Source organism: Lissotriton helveticus, chromosome 5_1 (assembly GCF_964261635.1).
Source record: "Lissotriton helveticus chromosome 5_1, aLisHel1.1, whole genome shotgun sequence".
NCBI lineage: Eukaryota > Metazoa > Chordata > Amphibia > Caudata > Salamandridae > Lissotriton > Lissotriton helveticus.
In genome coordinates, this window is record NC_136065.1 from 2,110,362,066 (window position 1) to 2,110,386,383 (window position 24,318).

The window sequence follows — 24,318 nt, forward strand, 5'->3', positions numbered from 1 at the left end:
CAGCCTCTGCGTGTCCCTTACACCAACCCCCCAGGTTAGGCCCTGCTGTTTATAAAAAGCCGTGTCAGGAATGCACTCTTCAAATGTCGACGTGAATGGCTCCTTTGCGTGACGCTTTTCCAAGCAATCTTTTCACCATTTGTTGTCACATACTCCTAAGCCCCCACCACACTGACCTAAAGGTCAAAATCTGGCTGGAGCACCAAGCTTTCTTGTAACCTCCCTGTGAAACTGACAAAGACAATAAGTCTCTGCAAGTCTGTGCAATAATCAACCCTATTTAAAAAAAGACATTTTAAATATATTACTTCTTTTAGAGAACTACAATTTATTTATTCTCAGAGCCTGTGAATAATTTATGGAACATAACAACACACCATACCAGCTTCATAATAAATGTGTGTCACTATCCCATGCAATATTGTATCAACCTTAAATAAATAAATGGCTCAGTAGGCCCCGCTGAAGTCAAAACTTTCAACCCTGATATTAAACATAAGCCTCTGCGCTGGGCACATTAACTCACTAAGCTATGAAAAAGCAAACGTGCACATTTGTATTATACTTGAATGTATGCAGTCACTGAAGCCTAAGGCACTATAAAGTTAGTTTAAATGGCAAGAAAGCCTTTTAAAATGGTCTATTTAACTCAATATCGACTTTGCAATTTGAGGTACTTAAAAATAAATAACCTATACTTGTATTACATATTAATCATCCTCAGAATGTTCTCTACAGATTGCAGAAATCAGACTTAGACATATCTCATGTAAATCTTTAAAAAAAATGACTTCTTACGCCTGCGCCAAGTGTAGGTCCCATACATAAATGTCCTCATTATGCAGTACTGCACAACTTAAATTAAATTATAATGCTAGGAGGTCACAATATGAGTATTGAACTTTATGAATATCAAAAAACGATTTTAAAAAGCACTTATTTTTTTTTCAAAATTTTTTTTATGTCATAATTCAAAATTACTCTCCACATTTCGTTTTTGTAATAATCCTATATTTAAAACCAAGCTGCATCCCTATCATAAATCTGCCCCTTGCTTATGTTTTTAGAGCAACTATTCACAAGCCTAAGTACATAAGCTCAATTTTAAATATACGACAACTTCGCGCCACTTTTGTTTGAAAAGGACAATGATTTTAGCATCAGAGCCATTAATGCTAAAAGAGAAGGGAAACCGCAAGTAAAATGTCTGTCTGTGATACAAATAATTAAACTTATTTTTGTAAACCTTGCTTTCAAAATAACACTCTGAAATGCAAAGTTGCACGTTAAACTAAGGAAGAAGTCCTGGCTAAATAAACATGGCCTGCGAAAACAACAGCTGTGTCCTTGACGGCAGGCCCTACCCAGTGTTGAATTTCCTGGTGGCAGCCTTACTAAAAACAGACATTCCCAGCTTTGAAATGCGTGTTTAAGAATACACATTTTAAGTTCAGAAAAACTCACTCCAGCTAAACTGTTTTGCCTGTAAGCATCTTAATGCAATGTATATTAAGAAAACATGCTATGAGTGTGTTGTCTACAAAAACACACCATTTCATTTTTCTGCTGTAGGCCTTTAATATTCCTAGTGAATAAGAATTTTAAGTTTATCCCTTAAACATTTAACAATTGTACATGTGCGCTATTCCTTACCCTATAACTTGAAGGAGAAACATATAGTTATGTTTAGCACATCACATAGGTCATTCCTGAATTTCTATCGAATTTTTCCCTAATATTAATTAATCTAACATTATGTTTAACAGACTGAAAACATCAAAAATACCCACAAAAATACATTTGAGCTCAGTACAGACATAAACAGAAAGGGGTAAAACACAAAAGACACACAATACAGCGCGCTTTAGCCATGTTTCATAAATAGCGACAACGCAATGTACAAGCAAAAGTTACATGAATGGGAAAAAACCCACAAACCAGCTAGACATTTAAAACCACCTTTTAAACCATGGGTCAACACTAAAGCCAGAAACAAAAGACAGCCCGCAGACTGCATCCAAACCACCTATGTAAATTCCAGTTGTAAGTCATATTTACAAGGAGAAACCCTATTCTCAACAGTATTCTAAAAACTGAAGTAGAAATACTCTCAATTCACTAATTCAGGCTGGCAGAACACCAAAAACCGCTCTGCATATCTTCATACATAAAATTGCACAGAACAAAGGATCCTCATGTGTATTATGGGCATATTTAAATTCCCTGGGGAAAAATTTCACCAAGGAAGAAATATGTTTTCATACCTAAAACCTATTTTAAGTTTTCCCTCTAGGGGAAGCCGGCTAATTCAATTCATATCTCACTATGGTACCTCTCATAAAACTACACATTTTACATGTGAGTTTGGAACAGGCATGCAAACAAACATAATGCGAAATATGCATTATCATAATCTAAAATGGCACTTAATCATTGCGCCGCTGTGGTATATAAATAAATAATACCGGATCTAGGTTTGACTGGACATAGTAATAACAGATAGCTCAATAAATAAGAGTCAAGATTCGAGGTAGTAGGAGTTTGCAGGTTTAATACAGCATAGAGGACAGGAACAGGACAACCTGCACAGGAATAGGATGGCAGAGCCCTGCAGGGGGGACAGGGAATGAGCGCGCTAACTTTATTAACAGTACACAAGCATATATACTAAAACAGTTGCATTATAATACATACAATAGGCGGAGCAGTGGGTGTGGTCAATAGCAGTCGCGAAAGATAAGGGTGAAAGTAGGTGTAACAAGAGGCGTATACATAGACATGTGATGTAAACGTAACAGAATATGTCATAAATGGGGCGGAAACATGGAGGGGGCTACCTAAGGAGCCGGGACCTCTAACCTAATGGTGCGCGCAAACTGACAATGACGCGTTACTAGGAGAAGCTGGGGCTATGAACTCTGTGCTAGGAGCAGAGACTGAAGTCTGGAGAGTCAGGGCGACATGTACCCAAACACTATCTAGTATCTGATGTTTGGAGAACATGTTGATAGAATCCAAAAGTTATCGGGGTAAAGGCTAACAGACTCTAAGACTGGTGCATGCATTATTCTACATGTAGTGTGTGTTGAAGAATATTAAATGACCATTAAATACAGTATTTCTCTTACATGGAGACGTAAAGGCTAGACAATGACGGAAACTATTGATGCGATTCAGTAGCTTAGGAATGCAGAGAAGGAGGGCTGGACTGATAACTAGAATCATAACATACTCTTGGCAGACTCGTAGGCAGAGCCAGGCTGAACCGGGCACTGTGAGGCAGGAAGTAAGTGAAGGGTCAGGAACACAGGTGGGGGCTGTATCGCTCCTCAGCGGGGGCTCAGGAGACAGGAGCTGAATCTGGTGTCCGGGCCCTTTTGAGGCCTAGAAACAAGACTTTACAATGAAATAACGTGCACACTGGGAAACGTGGCAACGTAACTTTTACATAGGCCTAATATTCGTAGTATTCACGAGAACTGGAAACTGGCATACTAGAGATGGACACAACTGTAATTGCGTCTTTAATCGATCATGGGGAATACATATGCATATTAATCATGCACATATAACATAAGATGGGGAACACGTAGGGACACAGACCATGGCAAAATTTACTTTTCCACATTCCCTCCTTGTCACTACGTTTCCATCAGGAAACATCAATATTCATGATACCATCTATCATTTCATATAGTATCATTTGCTCGTCTCGAATTTTCTTGGAACGGGATTTAGAACGGGACTTGGGACTAGGAATACAAGAGGTAGCACAAATGCCGCAAATCGCAGGGCCACATTGTATACAGAGGCAGCAACTGAATATGATCGCTACTGCAATACCTAGAAAGGACAATACTTTCCATCCCCAGGCGGAAATTATATTCCAGAACCAACCGGACCATGTCCAGGTGCCTGGATCTTGGTGTAACATATGGGCAATCTTATGGAGTCTGGTTATAGCTGAATAAACAGACGGCGCGTTATTAGGAATGAAAATGCAGCAACTAGATCCGATGACTCTACATGCCCCGCCCCTATCGGCCAGTATGACGTCAAGGACGAGACGATTCTGGAGCACGACAATTCTCATAAAAGATTGCTCTTCGGTTAGGTTACCTAGAGCAGAGGTAGTCTCAATCACTACTGCTTCAAGGGTTCTGGTTAATCTACGTATCAGTTTACTATTCACGACAGTACCTAAATAGGGGAAGACACCTTTATTGATATCTATGTATTGTTCTAGAGCAGTTTCAGTATAATCGACAATCGGGAGGTCTCTCTTGTGTCTGATATGTACTAGGTGGGAATTCCTATGGTAGTCAGGTGGGGCTAGAAAAACTGGTGGCAGTAGGAAGGCAATGTAACAGGTTCCCTCCCAATCGAGGGGCAGACGGACATATGCGGTCTGAACAAACAAAATAAGAATGACGTGAAGCTTTGAAAATAGATTTCCCACTGTCACTATACTTGACAATAGTAGTACAATCACTATGTCCTACATGTACGGAACCATTCTTTCTGACACATAATTCGCCTTTGACTGGTAATACTGACATAGCAGGGAAGTCTGGAGTAGTATCAGACTGAACATTCAGGACCATAAAATTCGAAGAATAATTACCTAAATTATAAACTTCATTTTCTAGATCTAACCCTGTTCTGTGGGGAAGACCTTGCTTGTCTGGAAAACATGTACTGTTAAGGAAAGACATATCTGTTGAGGATGACGTTAACGTGGACCATGCTCCACATGAACCATTATGTGAAAATGGATAAGGAAACAGTGGCAGAACTCCCTTCGGTGTCTGGAAAGGGGGGAGTCGACCACACACCCAACAATTAGTGGCATTGCTGGTCTGGTGTGAATAATGTAACATGCGGATAAAGGAATTATTACGCATAGCAAGACGATAAGATAGTTCATGAGGAGGCAGATCACTAAACGTGTGCTCTACTGTAGCATTAGAAAACTTATTCACATGAGAAATAGGAAAACATAAATAAAAAGCATAACTTGTGCAGATAGTCATAAGGCTGAAAAACAATATGAAACTTAGAAAAACGATACATCGGATTGAGTTTTGACTAACTCTCTCACTATGGGGGTCTATTTTATACATGTCAGAAACCGGTCTAACCGTTTCACCTAGGGGAGGACTTAGACAATCAAACTGGCTGACTTATTTTACTAGACCTTAATTTCTTCTTATACTCCTGTTGCGGAGTTTTCTCTAACAGGGAGGGTTTAGTATCATTGTCTTTTGCGGGACAGTCCTTAAGAATAGTACTTTGGCAGTCTTTCAAATCCTCGGGAATGTTCTTAGAAACAGTCTTTAGTCCATAAAACTTTTTCACATGTGACAGGTGGACCCAGCCCTTCCTGCCTTCCAGCTTGACGGCAGTACGGGTGGCCAGGAGGACCTGTTTTGGCTCCTTCCAGCGAGGCTCCAGCGGACTTGAACGATCAAAGTTCCTCACAAGAACCAGATTTCCGGGAACGATCTCATGCGGTGCCACCTCGGTATTGTCTGGAAATGCGGCGGCAACCTGTGAACGACAAGAGTGTAGGGCAGACATCAAGGAAGCTAGGTAATCTGTCAGCATATTACTTGAAACATCGAGCATATTACTTGAAACATCGGTAATACTTCGGGGTCTAGGTGTACCCCACATGTTAGGGGGGCGGCCGAATACGACCTCATACGGGGACAGACCTGATCTGGAATGTGCGACCATGCGCATGTAAAACAAAGCGACTGGCAGAGCCACTAGCCAGTCCACACCTTTCTCTTTACATATTTTGGCAATGCGGATTTTCAGGGTCTGATTATGTCTCTCTACGAGACCGGCTGCTTCTGGATGGCGTACACAATGGAACTTCCACTGGTACCCTAACAACAGGGAAACATGTTTCATAAGCTCAGATGAGAATGGCTGGCCGTTATCAGAATATACGACTCTAGGGAGTCCATAACGGGGGAAGTATTCACGAACCAACTGCTTGGCAGTGGTCGCGGCTGTGTAATCTGAGACTGGATATGCCTCTGTCCACCTGGACAAAGCGCATACAACTACAAGGACATACTTGAAACCTCGACATCGCTCCATCTGAATATAATCCATCTGGAGGACTTCAAAAGGGTGGTCAGGGGGCTGGAATCCACCTTGTTCCACCGGGACACTTTTACCTGGATTGAACTGGCAACATATCATACAGGTACGGACTTTCTGCTTGGCTGCAGCTCGTAAATGCTTGTTGAACCAAATGTTCTGGATACTGTCTAACATAGCTTTTTCTCCTAAATGTGCTGGACTATGTGCGGTATTGATGATGACTTGAACCATTGAGTCGGGGAGAAACCATGTGGCTCTACCCTTCGTTACCCATCCCTGATCTGTCTGGACCCCTCCTTGTTCGGACCATTTCTTGATTTCATCGGGAGTAGCATGTAACTGGATATCTATGACATCTTGAGTAGGGTCCTTAACTGTCATACTAGTAGTCGGATCTGGAGTATGTGTCTGTGTCGGGTTAACTGAAATGTCTGGGGTCTGTGCTGTAAGCTTGGCTGTGCGATCTGCTAGATCATTACCTTGAGAAATAATGTCAGTAACTTTCGTATGTGCTTTGCACTTCATGATAGCAATAGATGTCGGTAAGTGTATGGCATCTAACAGAGCTTGAATAAGGAGACCATGCTGAATCTTGGTTCCATGAGAAGTCATGAAACCTCTCTCCTGCCAGAGCACTCCAAAATCGTGTACGACTCCGAATGCGTAGCGTGAATCTGTATAAACATTAACTTTCAGGTTCTTGGCGTGTATGCAGGCTTGTGTCAGAGCAACTAGCTCTGCTGCTTGAGCAGACAGGGTGTCAATACGGTGTGTTTCTATAACTTCAGTGTCAGTAGTCACTGCATACGCGGCTACTAGTTCTCCTGTACTTGTTCTCATACATGAACCATCCACATAAAGTGTCAGGTCAGGATCTGGTAATGGAATATCTGTCAGATCTTGTCTTGGCTTAGTCATAATGTTAACTACTTCCACACAGTCGTGTGTGGCAGGATTCGAATTAACTGACGGTAATAGTGTAGCAGGATTTAGAACGTTGCAGCGTCTGATTTCTATGTGTGGCTGGAACAGTGTCAATTCATAACCTGTTAAACGTGCAATTGTCAAGTGCTGAGTCTGTGTTCGGTTTAAAAGAACTTCCACAGAGTGTGGAACTTGTACTGTCAAGGAATGTCCTAATACTATGGAATCACTTTGTCTGATAGCTAGTGCTGTGGCTGCAACTGACTTGAGGCACGCAGGCAGAGCCTGGGCTACAGGATCTAATGTGCTCGAAAAATAAGCACAGGGCTTGTATTGTCCTGCTTGATCTTGTGTGAGAACAGATAATGCTGTACCTTCACGTTCAGTGACGAAAAGTGTAAAAGGCTTACTGTAGTTCGGTGTAGCTAGAACTGGAGCTTGGCATAAAGCTTTCTTTAACTCATTGAAACTAAGTGTATGTTCAGATGTCCAAGGGAGGACAGTCGATACGGCTGCCTCCTGTGTCGTTAACTGTATCAGTGGTTTAGCTAGAAATGCATACTGAGGAATCCATTGTCTGCAGTAAGAAGTAAGGCCGATAAAAGCACGTACCTCCTTCTGGGTCTTGGGCTGAGGAAGACTCGTTATTAACTGGATACGGTCTGGTGTCAACTGCCTACCCCACTTGGACAGTAAGTGGCCTAAGTAGATCACTTGCTGGACACAGAATTGAAGCTTAGAAGGGGACACCTTGTGCCCCATCTCGGCAAGAAAATACAAGACTGTAAGTGATGCTCGCTCGCAAGCACGTTCAGAACTGGCTGTAATCAGTAGATCATCGACATACTGGAGCAGGGCAGTGTCAGCTGGCATGTGAATGTTGTCTAGTTGTCTCTTAAGTGCTTGACTGTAAATGCTAGGACTTTCTGTGAAACCTTGAGGAGCTCGTGTGAACATATAGCTTCTTCCATTTAAACAAAATCCGAAAAGAAACTGGCTGTCTGGATGAATGGGGACACTGAAAAACGCGTTCTTGAGGTCTATGACTGTGAAAAATGTTGCCTCAGAATCAATGGCTGTCAATAGGGAAGAAATATCTGGAACAACTGGATACTGGGGAATTATACATTTATTGAGTTCTCGAAGGTCAATCACTAATCGATATACTGGGGGTGCATTTGGATCAGTACGTTTCATGACTGGAATGATCGGAGAATTACATACATTGGAGTCAGTTTCAACAACCACTCCTTGAGCCATGAGCTCGTCAATAATTTTGGATAAGGCTGCTACAGCCTCAGGTGGTAATCTGTACTGTCTGATTCGTGGTAGGACTACACCTGGCTTGAGAGTCACACGATGGGGTGTGATGTGCATGAAACCCACATCAGTTGGACCTTGCGCCCATAGATGCTGCGGGACATTAGACAATCTTGGATCAAAATCTCGTAATACATAGTGACCCTTGAAGTCACGTAAAAACAATCGTATTCCCTCTGGGGAGCAGCAAATAACTGCACCTAATTCTTTCAGTGTCTTAATACCTAACAAATTTTCTGGACATGACTTCGTAAGTAACAGATCAGTAGTGCGGGACAATGGACCTACTTCTAGAGTAACTGGCTTAGATATCTCGTTTACAATAGGCTTTCCTGAAAATCCAAGGGAAACATTTCTAGAGCCTGAGAGTGGAGCCCCTGGAACTTCGGCGTGACTGATGGTCGTCCTACTTGCCCCTGTATCAATCAGAAACTTTCTGTCTTTCCCTAGTACTTGACTATGAACATAGGGACCTTCTTGATCTACAGGAATCTCGATGAGAGGCAAGCCTACCTCCCTCTCTAGGCTGTTTCATGAATACTGTTGATACTCTGGATACTCTGACTGAGCATACTGGTACATCTGCTGTGTAACATGCTGTGTTGCAGCAATAGGCTGCGGTGCTGGAACTGTCTGTTGTGCATTCTTTGGCTGAGAAGTCTGTGAAACTTGTTCTTGTCTAGGCGGACGTGGTCTTTCTTTAGTTTTACCAGTGGCTATATTGTGTTTCAGAACTGCACACTCGTTTATAAAATGACCTGGCTGTTTACAATAATTGCATGTCCCTTTAACGGGAGCTGCAGGATGACTGGCTTGATTCGGACCCCTCTTCTGACTGTCTTGTGGAACAGATTGTGCAACTAGTACTTTCATTTTCGTGTCTTTCATACGTTTCCTTTCATGATCTTGCTCTTCTCTGATTCTATTCTGGTGGTACTGGAGCATCTGTAACATCTGGGACGGAGTATTAGCTTGCCATGTACTTTCGACTTTCAAAACTCGATTCTTAACTTGTGGACTTGAATTCTCGACTAATTTAGTAACAAAAAGATGAGGGTACGACTCGCTACTCGTCTTCAAGCCACTGTTTATAATAAAGCATTTCTCGAATCTAGAATAAAAATCACTAGTGTCTTCGTCTTGTTTCTGTTTACAGGCTGAGATTGCATCCCAGTCTTCCTTTTTAGTGGCTAATAATCTGGGCAAAACTTGTATTAACAATTCAGGTAATTCTTTACATTTCTCTCCAAGACCGGTACCTGGTACTCGTATCTTATCTTCAGCTTCTAGAACTGCCCAATCGATCTTTTTCTCTCCCACCTCCCATTCTTTTTCCTTGAGTTTCTCGTATACCCCTGCGGGCAACAGGACCTTTAGCATTTTAATAATATCTGGATACGTGTATTCTCCCATACGGAGCATGTCTTTTAACTCTCGGTGGAACCCTGCTGGATCTTTGTCATGACAGGGAATTAATTTCTTCATTTCTAAGAGTTCCATCTTTGTAATTGGGGTGTAAACAAATACTCGTTGCATTTCACCATCTGCTGTCCTGGCTGGGTGTACTTCTCGTAACGGATTCTGTCTATCTATGTAAAACGGTTTACTTTCTGGAGGTGAGACATGAACAAAATGCGGTTTCAGGAACGTTCTATATTTGTGGCGCTGTTCTAGAATGACACTAATTAAATCGGTACCTAAACCTTTCCATCTATACTGGAGTAACTCGTTCAGGACATCATGTAACGGACCTGGATCAGAATGTTGACCCTCATACAGAGTAATGAGGTGCTGGATCATATACATACCCACCAGTCGTTGCTCGGCTGGGGGCAGTTTCAGAAACATTTGTGCCACTATTTCGTCTGGAAAAGTGGTAGAATCAGTAATCCATCGGACTGCTGATCGGGCTAGTTCTTGTTCATGTATAGTACTTAATTCACTATAACCGATTCGTGATTTCAGAATTTGATCGGTAGCTTGAAATACTTGTTCTAGAGAACCTTGTTCTGGTGCTGGGAGATGAACAGTTTTCTTGCGTTCTAGGCGTAAATGTCGGTCTGGAAATCTAGATTTTCCTACATACGCTATTCTGGCGGGATTCTCGTCGTCTACCTCTTCAGTAGAAGAGTCATTCTCTTTCTCGCTTACTTGTGCTGCTTTACGTTGTTCGTGTAACTTTATTATTTCCTTACGAATTCTCTTGTACATACTCTCTATACTACTGATAGTTCTGTGTTTACCCTCGGCTATATTATCACTCCACCTTGTCAGGATTCTCATTTCTGTCGGATCTTTGGTCGGATAATCTTGTTCCCTTATTAAACAATTAATCAGAAACTTTAATAGCATGAGCTGGATCTCAGCTTTCCTTTGAGACATGGCTTCGCCAATACTTTCTGGATCATCCCCTGTACGGATGAAACGATATATTCTGTCTAGATCTTCTTTCATATCTGGTAGGGTGTCCAAATACCCGGTCACCCGTCTTACACGTATGGAATATATAACCGTACTATCATCACCTGCGACTGGATCATAGCGGCATTCAGTGAGAGCTCGTCGGATATCTGCAACGGACTTATATTTGGGAGTACGCTGTAATGCACATTCATGTAACTCGACTAACGTTAAACGTTGGTGTGGTGGCGGGGTACCAGGAGGACCTCCTCCTGCGGCCCCTATACTGGAATCGTCGACTGATACTCTTCGTGCTGGCAGAGTGGGAAATTGTAATGTAGGCTGGACCGGGGGTACCGTAGCAGGTACTCCGGTGTCTGGAGGAGCAGGAATTACATGATTTACAGGGACTGGCGGAACAGGATTTGCATATTCTGGGACTGTGTCGTCCAAGTAGGACGAGATGAAAATATCAGCTGCGGTCGGTTTGTGACGTAGCTTGGTCGGAACTAATGGTGGCGGAAAATTACTGGATGCCTCCGGGGTCGCTTTTGGCAAGCCCTCGGCAAGAAGAGGATACATACCCTTAATAAGGGCATGCCTCTGTCTGTCTGACTGTTCGGTTTTGACTCGTTCACCTATCTCGATTAATTCCCTTTCGTGGGCTCGTTCTAAGGATTCTCTACTTAATTCTGACTTTCTGATTTCTTTTTCGGTTCTTTTATGAGATTCTTTGCGCCATAACTCGATGGCATCTTTCTGTGACTGTCTGGCTTTCTTTTTCCATAATGCTTCTTCTACTCGCATGATGCACTCGGCATCCCATGTACCCGATACGGGCCATCTATACTTTTCTTCTAACTGTTTGGTATACTCTACCCATAAATCTAGATATAATATGGCACTTATGCCATGCTTCTGATACATAAAGTGACCTGGACTGTCCCTAGGCGGGACAGGAACTGCTTCTTCTATCAGACCTTTTTTAGTTCTTAACTGACGTAGTCTGGAAAATAACGGCATGACTGAACTGCAATCTAGACACAATACAATACACAATGAACACGATAATACAATAACGATAATTACACCACTTTCATACCACGACATTAAAATACATGAAGAACATTTAAAATAACAGTTCGAACAGAATACTACCTGGAATACGGAAAACAGAGTACATGAATTTCTCGAGAACAGAACTGACTAGAACAGAAACTAGATGCACTGCTGAAACAGTACGAAACTTACCGGTCTCATAAAGAGACACGTCAGGACCCGCATCCACCGAAGTGGACACTTCGTTTTGGGATCTGTGTACCACCAAACCCCACGGACCAGAGACAATTAGATTGACCCTGTCTAGATACTACCCCAGCAACGGTACTCACCGGGCAGCAAGAACGGAAGGCCTCGGACTGGACTGGACTGCTTTGACGCCGGACGGACGAACTTCGGACTTCTGTTACGGGTGGGCCTCCGGATACCTCGGACCTTGGACTCTCGGCTTGGGCTCTGGTCGGGACTCGCCGCGTTCCTCCACCGCCTCGTCTGGATGCTGGACCGCAACCTCCGTCTCCTCCGTGGGCCTGAGGGATACTTGAAGCAGAAATATCTGCACGTGGCCGGTATGGTTCCGTCACGGCTGCAGAGGGTCAGGGGGCATACGTGGCTTCACCGGCGCGTGGGGAAAGGGCAGGTCCCTGTTCGGGCGCCATTATGTGGTATATAAATAAATAATACCGGATCTAGGTTTGACTGGACATAGTAATAACAGATAGCTCAATAAATAAGAGTCAAGATTCGAGGTAGTAGGAGTTTGCAGGTTTAATACAGCATAGAGGACAGGAACAGGACAACCTGCACAGGAATAGGATGGCAGAGCCCTGCAGGGGGGACAGGGAATGAGCGCGCTAACTTTATTAACAGTACACAAGCATATATACTAAAACAGTTGCATTATAATACATACAATAGGCGGAGCAGTGGGTGTGGTCAATAGCAGTCGCGAAAGATAAGGGTGAAAGTAGGTGTAACAAGAGGCGTATACATAGACATGTGATGTAAACGTAACAGAATATGTCATAAATGGGGCGGAAACATGGAGGGGGCTACATAAGGAGCCGGGACCTCTAACCTAATGGTGCGCGCAAACTGACAATGACGCGTTACTAGGAGAAGCTGGGGGCTATGAACTCTGTGCTAGGAGCAGAGACTGAAGTCTGGAGAGTCAGGGCGACATGTACCCAAACACTATCTAGTATCTGATGTTTGGAGAACATGTTGATAGAATCCAAAAGTTATCGGGGTAAAGGCTAACAGACTCTAAGACTGGTGCATGCATTATTCTACATGTAGTGTGTGTTGAAGAATATTAAATGACCATTAAATACAGTATTTCTCTTACATGGAGACGTAAAGGCTAGACAATGACGGAAACTATTGATGCGATTCAGTAGCTTAGGAATGCAGAGAAGGAGGGCTGGACTGATAACTAGAATCATAACATACTCTTGGCAGACTCGTAGGCAGAGCCAGGCTGAACCGGGCACTGTGAGGCAGGAAGTAAGTGAAGGGTCAGGAACACAGGTGGGGGCTGTATCGCTCCTCAGCGGGGGCTCAGGAGACAGGAGCTGAATCTGGTGTCCGGGCCCTTTTGAGGCCTAGAAACGAGGACTTTACAATGAAATAACGTGCACACTGGGAAACGTGGCAACGTAACTTTTACATAGGCCTAATATTCGTAGTATTCACGAGAACTGGAAACTGGCATACTAGAGATGGACACAACTGTAATTGCGTCTTTAATCGATCATGGGGAATACATATGCATATTAATCATGCACATATAACATAAGATGGGGAACACGTAGGGACACAGAACATGGCAAAATTTACTTTTCCACACCGCTCATAACCATAAATGGAGAAACATCTCCACATTACCTGCCTACATGTGTTGCAACGCATATATCACATAATCCATATCATAAATATGATCGATCATCCATACATATCCATATCCATATCCATATCCATAAGCCACAGCAAGCGTATCCTAAAACTGCCTTGCGAGTCACTGGCTACCATAAGCTCACAGTAATTACCATACAATGGTTCTTACCAAGCACGAGCGTCCAGGTTCTATCTGCCAAGTTTTGAATGACCTAACAGTCTTTTCTTTTAAAATATTCACGCCAGAAATGTTCTCAGTCAGGGGTGCCATCATGTGGAGGATCAAAAATCAGTAAGATCAGAAGTAGACTGGGCTACAGAGACTAAGAACCCCCAGAATTGGTACCTCCTTTAGTAGAATCCTGCCTTGTCTTCCTCAGTAAATGTCTGTCTCCTGACCAAAAATCGCTCCTGCAGATAGTCACCGCTCTGATGAGCCCCACGTTGGGCGCCAAATGAGGGAAATCAAAAATCCCATCTCAGGGGTTTGCACTAACACCTGATCCTTTAAAGCAGCATGAAAAAGTTGGCACAGAATCTGTAATCAAGAGAAACCTATTTATTAAATTACAACAAGTGAGGCCATGTCACACAGAAGCCGCAGCACTCTGTATGAGATGGTCTGAGGACTGAAGGCCACAGTATCTCTTATATACCCTCACAGGGGCAAAAAAAGGGCAGTACAAGTGCACATAAGAAGAGTTACACACATAGATGGTCATACAGAAAATGCACAGTCGACAAGTAGGAGGAGCTAACAGTTTTGCCAATGCTAGCAAGCACATCCTGACAGTTACAGAATATTAGCAGCTGCAAGCACAACTGAGCATGTGCAAAGTAGAAGGAAGAGGCTAAATATACCAAGCAGAGAACAGCAAGATAGGACTGAGTACATGGTGAGCACATGGCCATCTAAAATGGCTGCCAAATACAAAATGGATTCCATAAAAAGATAAGATAGTCTCTAAATACAGGATGTCTTCTGCTAATGCTTAATCTAATCGCTGCTAAATTACGACAACGGGGCTGGTCTGACAGAATTTGCCAGGGCTGCTTTGGGTTCCCAGTCCGGCCCTGGTCGTGGAGCGAACAGCTGCCCCCTTCTGCGCATGGATGTATGATGTTACAACGCCTACCTTTACAACGCCTACCTTTACATCGTAAGTTTTACAACGCATACCATTACAACGCATAATGCTTTTGGGCGCTGGATAGTGAATAGTTTAATTTACTATTCCAACTCCAGTCCCCGTGGATAGTAGGGAAGGTTATTGGATAGTAAATTAACCTATTCCCTATCCTAGAGCGCCCCCCAGAGCAATGCGTTGTAATAGTTTGCGTTGTAAAAGTTGCATTGTAATGGTAGTTCGTAGTAAAAGTTTTGTTGTAAAGGTTGTATACCTCTGCGCATAAGTGGACTGAGAGGCTGCGGTGGATCCTGGGAATGGAAAAACTGACAAAAATGTCATGGAGAAAAAAAAAGAATTTCACCAAACAGTGGGGTCGTCTCCTGGACATGTTTGGCAGAGACTTGAAGGAACTTTCCTGTCTCCAACAACTTCGAGCTTAAAACCTTTAGACAATTCCACAGTGGACGACTACTATTCTGCTACTCGTAGACAGGCCAACGACTAACGCCACCCGGCCTGGGTGAGAGTGAGGGAGGAACAGGAAGGCTGCAAGGCACCAGTACACAATCACTGGACACCAATGGAGGGCAGGGAGAGAGCAGTGTGGGAGGGAAGGGTTGGTGGGTGGTGAGAGAGGGAACTTCATAGATTATGTTTGTTGCTTCTTAACTGGTCTCTTGATTTTCCTAAATGCAGGACTGTGAGTTGTTGAAAAACTGCTTCAAAATGTCAATAAAAAACATCTTCAAACCTAATTAATGAATACATTTTCTCACATAGCCAACTGGGAAGTCATCAACACACATTGTGACACCGCAGAAAAGAATGACTAAACACAGCTAGGCACTTTAATTGTATTCTGTAAAGTGACGTGCAGCCTGGCTTTTGTTGCTGTTTGATGATTACCTATCGTCCAGGAGAAAGGCATGGTAAGGCAGATGCCTTATCTCGTCAAAGAGAAAAACTGAATCCTGTCAGCCATCCACCATCTATTCTGTTTGTGAGGGAAAAGGCATGTGAGGCATTGCAAAGATTTTTGCAGAGACCAAGGGCCATATGTATCATTGAAATTCGCATTCGCAAAGGCCGAAATTCGCAGAATTTCGGCCTTTGCGAATGCAAATTCGCAAAATGGTATGTATGTATGCAAAATCATTGCAAATCAAGGAATCGGAAAAAATGTGATTCCTTATTTTGCGAAAAAGGCCAATCTGCGATTTTCCTACGATTCCCTACTTTTGCGAGTTCTTACTTTGCGCTTTTCGCAAACGGAAATTCGCAAAAGTAGGTAAATGCAGGAACATCGCAGATTGGCCATTTTCGCAAAATAAGGAATTGCAATGGTATGTATGATAAAATCGCAATTTGCGATTTTCGGAAATTCGCAATTTACAGAATCGCAATTACCACCAAGTAGGAGCAGGTGGTAACCAGGTGCAAACTATTTAAGCAGCAACAGAATTCCACAAACTTTTTACCAAAATGGCGGGGCTTTACCTGATAGCTAGGAGGATGCGTCTGAGAGCTGCTGCACAGAGGAGGAGACGCCAGGAGAGGATATTCCGTTTGCGCGTCAGCATCTCCCAGCGCCTTGAGGACACCCACACAGGCTGGATGAAGACAGTATTAATGATTTAATTGCGGAACTCAGACCCTACCTTGAATACCCCACACGCAGGACAAATGCCATCTCCACTGAAATCCAGGTCCTGTGTTCAATACACCTGTTGGCCTCAGGACGTTTTCAGGGTGTGATTGCCTCAGCAGGAGGGGTGTCACAAAGTGCCCTTTCGCGATTCTTCCATGCCTTTCTAGATGCCATGGTTCAGAGGATGCAACATCACATTTACTTCCCCAGCACCCCACAGGCACTAGCCCAGACAAAGCAGGACTTTTACCAAATCTCTCAATTCCCACACGTGATAGGATGCATAGATGGCACACATGTTGCTATATCCCCCCCCTCAAGCAATGAGTACATCTTCAGGAACCGGAAATGCTACCACTCACTGAACATTCAGGTGGTGTGTGATGCCAAACACATCATAACTGACACAGTAGCAAAGTATCCTGGCAGCACACATGACGCATTCATCTTCCGTCACAGTGGGCTATACCGTAGACTCTCAAGAGGGGAGTTTGGCGAGGGATACGTACTTGGTAAATACCTTTAGACATAGGGTACATATGTACTAACTACCATGTGCAGTTCACTGACTAACCATTTACATTTCAACCCACAGGTGACAGTGCATATGCAGTCCGGGATTTCATCCTGACACCCTACCTTAATCCCACCAATGCTAGAGAACGCAGATACAACAGGGCACACATTGCAACCAGAGGCACCATCGAACGGACCTTTGGGATCCTGAAAAGCAGATTTCTGTGCATCCATAAAAGTGGAGGTGCACTCCAATACATCCCCAATACATGTTGCAAAATAGTGGTAGCATGTGCCATGCTGCATAATATTGCCACAAGAAAAGGCACACCAGTGGAGCTGAGTGACTCAGGATCCTCTGACGTGGAGGGGCCTGGACCAGGACGTATGCTAGCTTGTGTAGCTGTTGCAGCAGCTGGGCGCCAGAGGCGTGAGGAGATTGCGTGCAACTATTTTTAGCTAAGGAAAAATGACACAATGCCAGATCTTGTAAGTGTGAATGTGGTTTTTAATCCTTACATGCAGTAAAAATAATAACACAAAACGTACAGGCAAAGTAGTCATACTACATATGTTTGGCACATGTTTCAGTCACAGTGCTATTAAGAACATAGGAGTGAGTTCAAAGTTCGATGTTGCACAGCGTGATGCTAATTGGAAGGTGTAGGCCTATTGTTCCGGCCACTACGGCGCCTCTCCAAGATGGGTGGTGGGGTGGTGCTGCTCCGACCTGACTGCACGTCCTCCAAACTTGGAGTTAGTACTCCAGGCCCTGTTGTGCGTACTGCCCGCAGCTCGTCAACAGCAGTTGTAACTTGCAAAAGTGCATTTGCAATATCCTGTGTGGCATGTGTAAACTGGCACTGCATCTCGATGCTGTGCCTGGCCTGGATGCTTGTGGCAGAGGCCAAGCGGTTAATGGCCCGGGTATAACGATCTTGGCGCTGCAATGCTCTGCGCCTAGCAGCACGCTCTGCGCGCAATTCCTCACATACGGCCTGCATGCCATCCCTCAGTTCATTCCTCAATCCCCTGAAGCCTGCCCTCACCTCTCTTTGTAACAGTTTCATGTTTTTGGCTTGCAGGCGCTGCACCTGCAACATGTTGAGTTCCAGGCCGGCAAACACAGCATCTTCGCCTCGGCCTTCATCATTGATAGTCGTGCGCCGTCTGCGCCTGGCTGTACTTTGTGGCACATGATGGTCTGGTGCACGGACCTCTTGCTGTGGCTGTGCGGTATCATTTATCAAATTTCCAACACTATCATCTGCCTCGTGCTCCAATGGCGGTAGTGGTCTCACAGTGTGTCTCCTCTGTTTCTTGTGAGTGGTCACGGGGCTGTCCTCCCCATCAGTGTGCCCATCATGGCCGGCATCTCCTGAGTCTGCACCTTCATTGACTGTACCACTGCCTGTTGGCTGTGTGGAAGATGGTGCTGTGGACAGAGCAGCACACATTAATTTACTGTACTCACTTGCACTGTGTAAATAAATTCTTTTCACCGTTTGGGTTTACATTGGTCTATTGTTTCCCTTTCCTGACCTGCAGAGTCTATGTTTGACTTGTTTGGCTGAAAATGTTCAACTTTGTTTTTCATGTGACTACATCTCCCATAATGCATTGCTGTGTCTGCCTGTGTACCTGCTCTGGACTACCTATCTTTTTTCCTGCCCCTAGGTCACTGCTGGGGGGTGTTGGGGGGTGTAAGGGGTGTGAGGGCATGCTTCTTACCTTTTCCAGATGCTGGTTGATCAGAGCTGTCCAGATCAGCCACTCCTCCCACACTCTCAGGTTGCAGGGTCCCCTCCACCAGTTCCTCAAGGGGTGTAGAGTCCGAAACAGAAGAGGTCCCTCCACCGGTTTGCTTAGACTGCTCCAGCCTGGCAGCCAGCTTTTTTTTTGAGCGCAGGCGCAGGTCATACCAGCGCTTTCTGAGGTCCTCCACACTCCGGGGTGTCACCCCCACAGCATTCACCTTATGCTGGATGTCCTCCCAAATTCGCCTTTTACGGTTCTCTGGCACCTTCAGGGATTTTTTCCCAAACAAAATTTCATGTTTTGACACCATTTGTTCTATCAAAGCCTCCAGTTCAGCTTCAGAAAATGTTTGCTTCCTTTTCCTGGAGCATTCACCCCCCTGCTGCTGGGATTCCTGCCTGGGCGTGTCTCCACTCTCTGCCATGTTGCTTCAGGAGCACAGTTCATTCTCCCAAACACACCTTCACTCTGCCTCTGACTCAGAAACTCAGGTGCAGCATGGGTAGTCAGTCACTTCCTGGTTGTGATGTCATCATGCTGCACCTGAGTTTCTGATTGGCTGCTTTGCGAAATTCGCAAAATTGCGATTTTTTCCCGTTAAGGAATTGCAAAAATGTTGATTTTTTTCGTTGAAAAATCGCAGAATTTGCGATTCCTTGAGGTTAAGGAATCGCACATGGAGATTTCGCAAAAAAATAGCGATTTATAAGGAATTGCTATTTATTTGCGATTTCTTTCATACATACCAATTTGTGATTCTGAATTTGCGATTCGGTAAATATCTCAAATAAGGAATCGCAAATCGGTTCCTTCATACATATGGCCCTAAGTGAATTTATTGATCCATACAGATGGCTAGCGAAAAGCCTTAGCAAAGCAAACAATCAAAGAACCTCTTGTGGAACAAGAAGAAAATGTTCATCCCTGGTACAGACTAACAGAAGCAGGCCATGATTCTTCCAGAGCAAATCATCCTACAATGTTCAAGACCCTAGAAATAATACCTAGCCAGCTCTGGTGGCCGCATGCAACCTCAGAGATACCGCTGTAGGTAGAGGGGTGTACAATTTGTGCTCACGTCGGGATTAACCCTGGGCGTCCGAATCGGCTACGCCCACGGAGTAGGCGTAGTGTTGCCTCCTACCCATTTTGCGTAGGCAGCGTAGCCGGCAACACTACGCCCACTCCGTGTGCGTAGCTGAGTCGGCCGCCACCCGCCTCCCTCCCGCCCTCCCCTACATACATTATCTAAGCAAAATACCCTTATTAAAGCAATTTTAAAGCACTTACCGTGTCCGGGGCTCGTCCGGGGCTCCCTCTTGGAATAGCGTCCCTTCACAGATACCAATGCGCATGCGCGGCCGCCCGCGCATGCGCATTGGTATCCATGATGACGCGATTAGGGTTAGGGTTAGGGTTAGGGTTAGTCAGGATACCTCGAAAGAAACCAAGATTATTGCAGCCACTGCCAAATGCGCAGCAGCCAGCAGTTGCAGATCACCTCATGAGAAGAACACATTTTATTCCACTTGGGAAGATTCCTACAGCTCCTGTTTCAGTAACAACTTATCAAAAAGAAGTCCACTTTCTTGGGCCACCATCAAAGCGGGTTTTGAAGTTTGCAGATACGTTTTGGAGAGCCATATTACAAAAATGAGGAGTCATGTACTATTGATCCACCAGCTATCACCCTCAGACAGACACACAGACAGAGCAGCTCAATAAAATTGTAGAGCTGTATCTGCGTTGCTTTCTCATGCTGTAAAGAAACAAGGGAACCCAAGTAAGGTCTGCCAGGGACCTTGGGAATTAAGCTATTTTTCAGAACGGAACAGTGGTCCCTAGTGAAACAACAGTAAAAAGGGGGGAAATTAATATAGACCCAGTCAGTACTAAGGGGCCTATTACGATGGAGGATGCGGAAAATCCTCTGCGGACCCACCAAAGACCCACCGCCACATTAGGATGGCTGGTGGGTCCTAGTTTCCGTCTGCAGCTTTTCCGCCGCGGTTGGCTTACAACCGCGTCGGAAAAGCACTAATATGGTGACGGTGTCTCTCGACACCGTCAGCCAGATTAGGATGGGCTCTGAAACATGCTTTTCCGCGGCGGGTTTTCCGCCGTGGAAAAGCATGTGTAACTTCACTGCGGAGGGTGGCGGTCACATCCTAATTGCACAGGAGGGAACTCCGCAGCCCATGCGGAGGTTCCCTCCTACTCTATGGTGGCGGACGGACTCAGGTCCGTCCGCCATCATAATGTGCCCTTATATTTGTATAACTTGTCCAGCCGGACAGAGGTCAGATATTTAATATTTTAAATTCAAATAGGAATAAGACAGACAAAACATTTTGTAAGTGGGACACAAGCCTGCATCCAACTAAACCAAGAGAGACAAACAATGCAGAGATGCGTCTCAGAAGTCGGCAATTACTGTCTGCAACCCAGGAACATGGACCTAGCACAACCCTATAGCTGGAATTAGGAGCACGCGGCTGCGGCTCCCTCCCCCTTTGGGATACTCAAGCCATCACGCCTTCCCGTCATTGGATGGGTCTTACTAATACCGCGCCATTACCTTTGACGCTCTAAGCGGTCTGGTTCCCCTACACCTCTGATTGTATTTTTCATGGTCTGGCTGTTCACCATTCGTGCCCTCAGTTCCATATCTGTTACTATCCATGCAGGATTTGCCAACATTTATTACAGGCAATTGCACACAGGCATGCTTATTCAAAATGTCCTGATGATGATCCATTATTGGATCGAAACGCCGTCGACACCCGATACACCTTATACACTGCTCTAAATTGCCATTTAATGTGTAAAGGTGTTCTCTCGCAATTTGTTTGTTAATTGGAAAATTGTGTCTTTAACAAACCTACAGCTTTGCCTGGGCCTTTTGTGTTCTTGTTAGAATTGGGGGTCTCTGGTTGGCACAGGTAAGTACTTGTGACAAGCAGGGACCCTCTCCTCTAATCAGGGCAAGGGAATTACCCCCTTAAGAATAACCCCTGCTCACCCTTTAGGTTGCGTGGCGCGAGCAGCCAAGGCTAATCTCAGGAGTGCTGTCAGTTAAGCATTTGTAATCCTTCACAATAAATACACTGATTCCCTCACAAATGGACACCAGGCGATGGTTTGTATAAAAAATATGTCTTCTTTATGTTGAAAAATATAGGCAGGTAGGTAATTTATCAGAAGATCTATACCACGTGTTTCAAGGAGGCCAGAAGAGTTCAGAATGGTAAGTGTCTTTGTCTTATAGTTCTTAAAAATGCTTACGTTGCTTTTTGTAGAGTTATCCTGTCTCCAAAATGGTAATGTTGTGTTCCAGGTACGGTGCTAGGTTGTTGGGGCAAAGATCGTGAGGGTCGGATGCTTCTGTGCGCTTCTGGGTGCGTCGTAGGGCTTCTAGACCGGGCCCTGCCGATCCTCACGCTTTGGGCGGTGCGCCGCATATGGTACGGGCTTTCCCTGCCGGGTACGCGTCGTACTGCTCTAGTGCGACTCGCACTGACAGGCGAACAGGAGCTTTTGGGAGAGACCGGGTACGCGCCTCACCCTGTTAGCGCACAAGGCGTGCAGGCAGGAGCATACTCGGTGAGTAGGCAGGAACGTACAGGGGCAGGTCCGAGCACGTGAGACCACGGGGAAAACAGAACGTTGCAGGCCCCGAGCCCGATGCCGGTCAGAGATAGAGCGTACCTGGAAAGGCGTAGGAGTAGTCAGTCGTTCCACATGCAGGGGGACGTGTCGTAGGGGTCTGGTGCGCTAAGGGCACCGGCGTAGCTTCGGATCTTCAACTCAGCGGGAGTGTTCTCACGGGTCGGCGCGGCCCTCGACCTTCAGTACGGACGGTACTGGGGGTCACTTGAGGGGGCGGCGCAGCCTGTAGTATGCCTTGGGAGGCCAAGCGGGGCGGCTGGGTACGCTTCAGTTCTACGGGCGGCCGTCCAGGCGTAGATGGCACTCCGGAGGGGAATTCCGGTGGGAGGGGCGAGAGAGCACTTCAGCGCACTCCAGTGACAGGCGGGGGCAGAGGAGCAGGCGCCCTGACCCAAGGGACAGAGAGCGGCTCTAACAGAGCGAGGCTCTCAACGGGTAACGGGAAGGCGAGCTCTCGAGTGCCACGGCCCTAGGAGGGGCGATGGGGGCGCTGTCTCAGCTCTAGCGGGAGGAACACGCGGCTCCAGTCAAATAGACGGGCGAAGCTACAGGGAACCCACTGGTCCTGGGGTTCCGTTCAGGGGGGCAAGCTCAGTCAAGGCCTTGGAGATAGTTTTCAGCACAAGTCAGCAAAGTCCTGGCCAGGGCTTCTCCTCTCCTTTCTCAGCAAGGCAAACAGCAGATCAGTCCTTCAGCTTCCTCGTGGGGGCCTTCTGGTTGGGCAGAGGTTCGTTGTGGGAAAACAGGATCTAGTTTCTTGGGAGCAGGGCTCCTACTTTTATACCAAGTTTCTTTTGTTCTTTCAGGCCAGGGGGGCCTTTGCATAGTTCACTTCAGTTCTTGGAGCACTTTGTCTTGCCAACACAGGTTTCTGCTTTCAGTGTGTGGGGCAGGGCAGCAGACGCTCTGCAGGGGGTGGAGCCAGCATTGTGACGACAAGTACAGTCAGGAGCATTCTGTTGACAGTCTTCCTTCTTCCTGGGCTAGGTGTCGGGCAGAGTCATCAGTCGCTCCCCAGGGGGCGGAACCAGCATTGTGGTGGCAGAGCACAGCCCTATTCAGAGTCAAGGGGCACTCCCACCACCTCCTCTGGTGTAATCCCCCTATTCACCACCTGTAACCAGATGGCTGATAGCCAGAAACCGGTCCTAGGATGCTTGATTCCGGTCCAGGAAAGACATGGCTCGGCAATTCGGCCTGGACTGTTCCCATGAGGCACAGGGTCAAGACTGATTTGCATATGGCCATGTCTGAACTGGGGTGGCTTGGTGAGCAAAATAACGATGGATTAAGCCCAGATCTGTGACTGGGGGTGAATGTTTTGCCATTGTGCAAAATTCCGTCCATCATTTTGTGTGTTTTGCTGTTCACCCTATGTGGGAAGGGTATGCCCAGACGTGGGTCCCGTGCTCACTAAGCCACTGGAGTCAAAATTTCCTGGCTGAAGACGGCTGATAGCCAGAAACCGGTCCTAGGATGCTTGATTCCGGTCCAGGAAAGACATGGCTTGGCAGTTCGGTCTGGACTGTTCCCATGAGGCACAGGGTCAAGACTGATTTGCATATGGCCATGTCTGAACTGGGGTGGATGCCATTTTGCGTATTTCTTGTGTCTCCCTTTGGGCATGCCTAAGGTACAAGCGAAAAGGTAGATCTGTTTCCACATTTTCCCGGGAGGGGGCTCAGAGTGGTCATGTTCTGAGGTTACAAACACCATCCGGTACCCTCTCAGGTTTAGGGGTCCAGACGGTGCACTGTGAGCTAGCCAGGAAATGGACCAGCATATTTTGATGACGTGCGTGGACTAAGTCCCCATAATTAAATGCATTTCTTGTAAAACCGCACAGTCTGACTTGAATAGTAGGAAGTGTCCAGAGAAGAG